Source organism: Heterocephalus glaber, unplaced genomic scaffold, assembly GCF_053883595.1.
Source record: "Heterocephalus glaber isolate CG9 unplaced genomic scaffold, H.glaber_assembly_v1.0 deba00001531, whole genome shotgun sequence".
Lineage (NCBI taxonomy): Eukaryota > Metazoa > Chordata > Mammalia > Rodentia > Bathyergidae > Heterocephalus > Heterocephalus glaber.
This window is the reverse complement of record NW_028258329.1, coordinates 13,193,023-13,202,422: the sequence shown is the minus strand read 5'-3', so window position 1 is coordinate 13,202,422 and position 9,400 is coordinate 13,193,023.

The window sequence follows — 9,400 nt, the reverse complement described above, 5'->3', positions numbered from 1 at the left end:
CTTGGCAACCCACAAACAAGATGAAATTCTATCATCTGTCTCTTTGCCTCTGGTTTGCAATCATGTTAAAATCAGAATTCCAGATTAGCAGCATCTGTGTTGCCATGACAGCCAATAATCTGTTGCTGGAACTATTTAGCCAGGAAGTAAAACTTCACAGCAATGGGAAAGTGGATATGAGCATTACTACAGAGGTTTCTTGCTGTCAGAGGATGGTTTGGAATCTGCAGCACCAAAGCTCTTTATGAATAAACTGAATCATAGGTACAATAAAAAGTGAGCACACTTTCAGATCCCATCTCCATGGTAAACATCTAATTCATCTCACCACCCTGCCCACTGAGACTTCTTCAGCGGTACCCAGCAAGCAAAGGTGGCATGACAGATGAATCATACCCGATTCCCTTATTCTATAGGTGAAGAACTGTATGTTGTCACTTGCTCAAGGTTACATAGCTTTTCAACAACAAAGAAAGAACCCTGATTCATTGTTCCTGAAACTCCTTCACTCTAGAGGAGTGGGAAGAAGAGCCCTTACCTCTTACTTGACTTCGTCCTTCACTCTCACGAAGCCTCTCCAAAAACTGAAGCTTTATTTTAGTTGTTAAAGTGGTGACCTAGATTCCATGTTTACCAGAGTCTCTCCTGAACCACAAGGCCTCCAAGTTTATATCCTGAAATCTTCTTAAGAAACATCAACTAAGAACTAATGTTTTGAATGGACCAGATCATTTAACGCACTATTTCTAGAGCCACCTGACCCTTGAAAAACTCAAATGTTATGTTTTCAAGTTAAAAGGCCTCACATGTTCCAGAATAAGTGAAAACAGAATACTTCCAGGTGCCATATGGTAGGTCCCCTAAAGTCTTAGAACTGATTCCATTCAAATTCTTGAGTCTAGAAGAGTCCTAAAAAACACAAAACAAAACTTATCCCTTCAGATTCTTGGTGTTTTTCTAGATCTTTTCCTAATGAACGTGTGTGCCTCTGTCCAGAACAGAAAGTGCTTCTGGATTAGAGGTGACCCAGAATGCAGATAGAAGCAACAGTGCTTTCTATTCTTGGATTGCATATTACTGTTCCATATGGAGGGGTGAGCCAAAACATATGGTTCCCCATCTGCAAGATGGGGCTGGCTGGGTCTCATGAATGCCTTTTAATGCAAGTAGATTGAGGCTGATTTGGTCTTCCTCCAAGGGAAAAGAAAAGCCACTGATTCAAATATTGCATAAAACCATTGAACTTAATGGTACAAAACAAGACCCATTTGTACTCTGCCTAATTTAAAAGATGCGTGCTTAGGGTAAAGAAGTGAATTAGTTACAGGGTGTTTGGACTGAGTATTTGATAGTCTCCTTGAAGGAACAAAATGCCTTTCTTTCTCCTTTCATGCCACTGTCTGTTCGGTTCCTTGGAGCCATTCCTCCTAGGAAATCCACTAAGCTTTTTGGTTTCTATGCCAGGCCAGATTTCAAGAGGTTCAACAGAGGCCCAGGTGGTTCTACTTCAGCATCTCATGTTCAGGATGGGAGGGAGAACCCAGAAGATGCTCCTTTTAAAACTTACCTAATGGCCAGGGATGTAGCTCGGTAGCACTGCACCTGACTCACAAGCACAAGGTCTTGAGTTCGATCCCTAATACCGAAATTAAAAAAAAAAAACTTACCTAATGTATTCATCTAGCGAGTGAGAGACTACTTCCTGCCCTTCCAGTAAATGTGTAAACCTCCAAAGACCACATGTCATCAACTGACCCAGGAAGCAAGAGACCTTGCCCTTTCCAAACGCAGCTGGAGAGACCTCGGAGTTCATCCCTGAATGACTGCCCTGTGCCTCCGTGTCACACATGTCACTGGGATGTCACAAGGGGTTCACTGCAGCCCCAACTCAACCGCAGCTCCAGGTACTGCTCAGTCACTGAACTCTAATGACTAGTAAATGGCGATGGCAATGTGGCAGTGGTGGTGATAATTTACTGCCATGAGACACTGTTCTGTGCCAGGCTCCATGTGAATTACTCCATTCCATTCTTACAATCTCTTGAGAAGGTACACACTGTCCTCTCCACTTTACAGATGAAGAAGCAGAAGTTCCAAGAGTAAGCTGCCAAAGTGCCAAGCTGGGAAGCAGCAGACCAGGATGCAAACTCTGGTGTTCCTGCTGCAAAGGCCAGGCTGAGTCTAAAAAGGAACAGGTGACTCATTCACCCCAGTGAGCACCCATCAGGGCTACTGCATGAAACTCTGAGGGCATTGCTCCCATATGCACTGCATCTGACCCTCGAATGATGATCTTCACATTGGCCTCCTTCACTCCTCATTATAGGACTTGGACCAAGACATCAGTGATACAGGCCAAAGTTCACATCAACCCCACTGCCTGTCTTCCTCTAGGGAGTGACGGCTTAGGGTGTCTTAGGGTCCAATCTTGGTTGTTTAGTCACATCATCCTCAGACCTATTCCAGCAACTTTCTTCCCAAAATGGAATTAGGAAATAGAACCTCTCCATTTGGGATAGGGACTCATAGCTTCCTTCTCTCTCTAAGGGCAAACCTTGAAGGATCTAAGGAATTTTAGGGCTCCAAACATCATCGCTGGGTACCCACTGTTTTAGGCTTATTTTTCACCTTCCATCTGTTAAGGTCCTGGTAGATCAGTCATGGCCACGTAGTCTTCAGCTTCTTGCTAGGAAGCAGAATGGTTGTGGAAAGCTCCCAGGCTTGTTGTTACCCAGCGCCATCTTCCTATTTGCTCACGGTAAGCAAACTATGCCATCCTGGATGATGGCAGAAGGTGGAGTTCAAGGGAGCCCAAGCCTGAATCATTTCCAAGAGACAGAGGCCAGGAGGGAGCTTTCCTTTGCAGCAGGTCACACGGAGTGTGCAAGGTGATTGTGCCGAAGTTGTTGCTGGATTTGAAGGAGTCCGTGGAAGCCATCACATCGATTTGTTATGTGCCTGATGTTGCTTTCAAGATGGAGATGGAAAGTCTAAGGAAATTAAAGGATGACAGCTTTCTCAGCAACAGAATAAAATGTGGATTCCTTGAAAAGGTGGATCAGGGGCTTTCTTTGCTGGAAATTCAGAGGCACGAGCGGGCTCATGTGCGTGTGTGTGTGTGTGTGTGTGTGTGTGTGTGTGTGTGTGTCTTCCTTCATTTTGACACTCAGTATGAGGCTTAGCACAATTTATTCCAGGTTCCCTAATCTCAGAGCACACACATCAGAGTTCTTCATCAAGGAGCAATTCAGCAGCTGACCCAGGAAGGCCACTGTAGGTGCGTTTCAGGGACATGGTGGCAAAAATAAAGAAGTGATATGAAGTAGGAGACACGGTGCTGAGCTGGTCCCAGCAAGAGGGCTTGGCTGCCCACATTCACAGCTGTCTCTTGCTTCTAAAAGAAAATTTGCTTCAGAGCCTGTGTCCTGGGTAATTTACTTTCTGCTGAGACTTAGACTCCTGTCTGCTTACCCCCTTCCTGGGACAGGAAGCCAAAGGACATCCTCCAACATGTGCCCCCTCCCAGTCCCCACTTTCTGCTGCCTCTCACAGGCCCACATTCCCCCACTCCCTAAGTCAGGACTTACCCTTCCCTCTTTCCCAACACCCAATCTGCAGGCAAGCCCAGAGGTCTGCCGTGCAAAAAGGGGGCCTTTAAGTCTTGCAATGCATGTAGCAGACACAAATCATAGTTCCCAATTCAGTGTGTGAGTGATAAAGCTTGCCTCATCTTTCCATAATGCAGGTTTGTTTCTATTTGCACCTTCACTCCAGGGGCTGGAGGAAGGTCTAACTTCCCAGACCTCCCGGACCTCCCAGACCTCTTCAAAGCTGTGCCTAAATTTTGGGGTCTTACCTGATGCTGATGCAGGGGACCAGGGATGCCATCTGGCCCTTGATGTCAACTGTCAACACAGGCATTCACCAACACCCCCTTCACTCCTTTCCTTGGTGCCCTTCTGGCCATCTCTCCCCTGTTTTTCTGGAAGGTTGTTGATTCTGCCCTTCTGGGGCTTGGGGAAAAGCTGAAGGTGGTTTCACCCAGCTTCCAAGTTCTGCTCTTCACGCCCACTAATGGTGACATTATTCTTATGCTCACCAGCTGCCTGGAATTCCTTCCCTACCCACAAGTGCAGTCACCTGTGGGACCCCTCAGGCAAGGGCCCCAGGCAGGTTTCGCTGCATTTTCATTTGATGCAATTTGTGGCCACTGCAAGATGCAGGACGCTGGATGATTATGGTTGTGTTGTGTAGGAAAGGCAAAGGTGGGAATTAGCAAGGAACAAACACAGATAGCATGTTTTGAAAACCTGACACCACCCTCCTAGTGGCCCTGCAGCTTCAGCCCAGGGTGTGACCTGGTTTCCTCCCCATCTGGAAGGTGGTCTGAGCTTGAGAGGGTTGGGGACAGGGAGGCCTGTGGCCATGGTGGGGACATCCAGCCTCCTCCCTGGAAGGCAGGGTGTGAGTGGAAATGGGCAGCAGGATCTCAGAATGTCCCCCACACAACAGGGCTGATGCTCCATGGAGCCCCTGGCGATTTCTGTGTCCATCTCCTTGGGGAGCTGTAACACTTATCATTGGCTCCTCCCTCCACCATGTGCTAGGGACGGCTGTCCCCAGACAGCCTCCTGGAGCCCCTCAGGAAGAAGTTATGGGTGCTGTGAAGGCTTTGTTTACATTTCAGTCTTCACCCCTCCACTGTGAGGTTGCAGGGGCCTCTCAGAAGCCTCTCAGAATCTGTGCAAACCCTCACATGCTCTCAGGAATTGGGTATGGATGTCTGTGTGAAATCCTCTGTGCAGGTCCAGCTCACCATGAGAGCAAAGGACACAGAGAATCCAGCTATCTGCATCATCACAGCCACCAGCCCCACCTCGCCTCCCAGGAGCAAAGCATAGGTTCCATGGCCTGTACTCAGGCAGGCCCTGTCTTTATAACCCAATTCAATGGCCGCTGCTTTTGCCCTGGATTTGTGGCATACAGAGAGAAGGATGGGAAGAACTGTGACCTCCTGGGGCTAGGGCACTCTCCCTCCTCACTCCACTTAGCCTGCTAGTGGCTTACTTTGCACAGGGGGACACATTCTGGGTCACCCAGGTGGATACCAAAGGCTAAAGCCATTGCTGTGTGCACCACACCTCACTGGGCAATTCTACCACCTTTCCCTAAAAGCTGAGCCCTTTGGGGCTGATCCACTGTCCCTAAATGAGGACATCTTGGTTTTAGTCCATGGATAAGGAAGTCTACAAAACAGGGATCTCTGGCAGCAAACCCAGTGTTAGCTCATTTTTCCTAGCTCCAACCTGACCCAAACATAGGCATGGGGGTGGGGAGCTCTAGAAGAGCTGTCGGGGAGAGGCCGTGCAACACTAGACCAACTGCTATGGAAGGTGGTGAGGTTCGCAGCTTGGATGCGGGTCTAGGACTTGGCACAAAAATTTAGAACCAGGAGTGATGGCACATGCCTGTAATTCAGCACTCTGGGAGGCTGAGGCAGGAGGATTCCAAGTTTGAGCCCAGCCTTTAGTGATTTAATGAGGCTCTGTCTCAAAATTTTAAGAGTGGTGAGTGCTTGCTGGAGATGTAGCTCAGTATGAAGGCCCTGGGTTCAATCGCCAGTACAAAAAAAATAGATTGTTATGGGATGGGAAGGGGTTGACCACAGTAAGACTACAGGATTGACTATCTCTGAAGGAAGCAAAATCCCAGGGCCAGTTTCAAGGTCTTATTTTTTTTTTAATGTAATTCCTTCAAAACTTGGTGATTTTTTAAGCAGATCAATGTTTATGTTGCACCCTTAGAAAATAAAAGGAAGGACTCTGGGGTTGACTCTGGGGTCAAGGCAGACTGCTGGGTGACAAAGGGCCCCCCAAAGCAGGAAGCCCCCTTCAGGCCATAACTGGGCTTTCTGGATGAGAGTGGAAGCTGAACACTGATTGCTCAGAAAGGTGCCTGATGTGGTGGTCAGTCATTCTCTAACAGAAGAAGAAATAAGAGTGAATGTCACCTCACATATACACAGTGCATTTTTCAGCCCCTCTATGTAACAGACCCGTGCTCAGTGGTCAGAATGCAGAATTCAGGGTGAAGGAAACAGACCCCATCTTGTCTGGATGGAGCTTCCAGCTGCGTGGATGAACAATGATCATTCACCAGCAATGTGACGATTGTGGCTGCGGTGAGCGAGTAAGAGAGAACAGGGGCAAGGAAGAGAATATAGCAAGCCATCCAACCAACAACTCTCATTATTTTATTAGGACATTGTATTGTACTGCACATTTAACAGCAGATTCTTGTATTATTTGAAATCAAATATTACTGGCATATTGTCATGACAGCAACGGACACCAGGGAAAAACAAGGCTCCTGACCCTCTTCTAGTTTTGTACTACAAAGGGCTCCATCCAGAACAGAATTCTGATTGCTCCCTCCACAAGTACAGCAAGAGTTCAAGACAGGAGCAGGCAGGCAGGGCAGGCTGGACTGTGTCCTCCCAACATTCTTGTGTTGAAGTCTTGACTCTCAATGCCTCTGGCTAGGACTGGATTTGGACCATGAGTCTTCAAAGAAGTGACTGAGTGAAGCTGAGGTCATTAGGGCAGGCCCTGACCCAACATGATGCTGTCCATACGGGGAGAGTAGATCAGGACATAGACAGGCACAGAGGAGGCCATGCAAGGACACAAGGAAAAGATGGCATTGCTGAGCCAAGGAGAAAGGCCTCAGAAATCAAGCCTGCTTCCACATTGACCTGGAACTTCCAACTTCCAGCCTTGTTGTGTTCATCCCACCCAAATCCCCTTCCCCTTTCTCTCTCTCCTCCCTCCCTCCCTCCCCCCTCTCCTCTCTCTCTCCTGTCTCTCTCTCCTCTCCCTCTCCCTCTCTCTCCCTCTTATGGCTTTTATCTTGATGTACCCCGAGAGCCTCCTGTGCTCATAGGCAGGGCTTTAGGGAGGTGATTGGATTATGGGGGCTTATAGCTGACTTGCCGTTAGGAGGTAGGATCTGGCCAGAAGAGGTGGATTAATGGAGACATGGCCTGGAAAGGTATATCTCCCTCCCTCTTCCCTTGATCTCACTTTGCTTCACGTCCGCCATGTCTTGGGCAACTCTCTTCTGCCCTGCTGTCCTGCCTTAAACCAGCCAACTGTGGACTAAAACATAAGCCACAACAAAAATTAAATGTCTGGTGCTGGGTATTGTATCTGAACAATCAAAAAGTGATTATGACAAGCCTCCAGAACTCTGAGCAGTACATTTCTGTTGTCTAAGCCCCTGGTCTATGGTGCCCTAGCCCCAGGAGACCACATGGCGGGAAGACCTTCCAGAAGAGCAGACCACCTACCCAGCCAGGCGCGCCCTCTCCCCTGCCTGCCCACTTCCCCCTTTTCTGTGTGCCAGCTGGAAGGCCAGGCCTCCCCTCCCATCAGGCAGATGTGAGGCCTTTTCCTCTAGAAGACAAGGCCACTGAACAGCCCAGGAATAGGTGCTGGTACCCGCCCTTCCCAAGAGCATCTTTATTTTCTGATATCCAGTCTTCCCCTTGCTAACCTCACAGCCGCCAGAGGACTGACAGGCAGGTCCCTTCCTGCAGGCTCTACGAGTTCCTCATATTTCTTGCTATCTCCTCTCTTCTCCTAACCATGGGATGAATATAAAACAACCTCTTGAAAGTCAACAGCAGCTATTGTGCATTCTGACTCTTCTCCCAGAGCAAGGAGCCCAGAGCTTGTGGTTTAAAGATTACCTGCTAGGATTTAATGAGAATCACTGTGAAAAGTATCCATAGGAAAGGAGGAAAACCTCACAATGAAAAGGAGAAAAAGAAAAGAATATCCATCCAATTAGTCTCTAACACGGCCTCATTATGCACCCACTCTTGACATTTGCCAGTGGTGTCAGATTTGAGCTGTAAAAACATCTTTTGAAAGGCAGATTGACATTCACCATTCACCACCTCCCACCCCCTCACCCCCTAAAATTTAAGCACTTACCATGACAACTGAGATTAGGGAGAAGGGAAGCTAGACGGCAGTGACTTCACTCACGGAGGAGGAGGTCAGGCTGGTAATTGGGGAGGGGGTGAGGACAACAGAACCTCACTGCCCCATGTGAATGACCCTCCTCTTCCATGTCACAGTGTGATTTCCTTTTGGGGGAACATTTAATAAGATACAGAAGCAGATTTAGTTGAGCTGAGTGCAGGATCGCCATGGCAACCTTGCTTTGGAGGTTATCCCAGCCAGGTAGTGACAGCAAAGCTGAGTTAAAGGTCATCCCTGCTGAGAAAGATGGCCGTTGATAAAGTATTTTAACAAGTCCCAGAGGAGCTGGTATTTGAAAGGTATCTGCCAAGGATCAACCAGGCACAGGTCTGGGAGACAAAGAGCAAGGTGGTGAGGGCTGTGCTGGAGGGTTCCCCCAGGGCTGTGAACACGGCCCCTGCCAAAAGCTCAGACTTGAAAGACTCATAATTTTTCCATCCAGGGGCTAACAATCATTATAACCAGGCATCTGGATGGGCAAGAAAAACACATGGACCAGTCTGCGCCCAAGAAATGCATTCCTGAAAAGTTCTAAGCAAGCTGCATTTTGGCAAATGGAAGAGCCGTGACCTTCTGTATCACTCCAGAGGGGCTGCAGTAATCTCTGCTCTGGGAGAATGTTGCTGAAACACCTTGGAGCTGAGAAAGCCTTTCTCTACAGGATGCCGAAGCCCAAAACCTCTGAAGAAACCCCATAAATATAAATATCTGTATATAGCCAGTCCCTAGAAAAAGACATGAACTTGAATTTTAAGCATAAGAAAATATGAAAAAGTGCCCAACCTTCCCTATAAATAAAGAAATGCCAGTCTAAATGAAAACAAATGAATAAATGCACATTAAAATAACAATTTTTGAGCCAGGAATTTAGCTCAGTGGTTCCTGTGCCTGCCTTGTAAGCACAAGGTCCGAGTTCAATCCCCGGTACGTAAATAAATAAAATAATAAGTTTTGCTTGTTAAACAAGCAAAGATCCAGAAGCATGGTAGAACCCAAGGCCAGTGAGGCGTGGGGCATGGGGAAACAGCACTTCTCATACACTCTTGGCAGAGAGTAAACTCGTGCCACTACACTGGGGCACAATTTGCAAATATCTATCAAAATTTAAAATAGACCTCCCTTTGAGCTGGAAATTCCACCTCTCCATCTCTGCCCACACACAAAGATATATAGACATAGATGGTCATTGCATGGTGTTTATGTTAGCAAAAGATTAGAAACAGCCTCAAGGTCCATAAACAGGAGACCAGTTAAATGCATTATGAAACATTCATGAAACGGAATAATAGCTATTATAAAAAGTGAAAGAGATTTATAAGCCTTCACATAAAACAATCTCCCTGGTACATTAA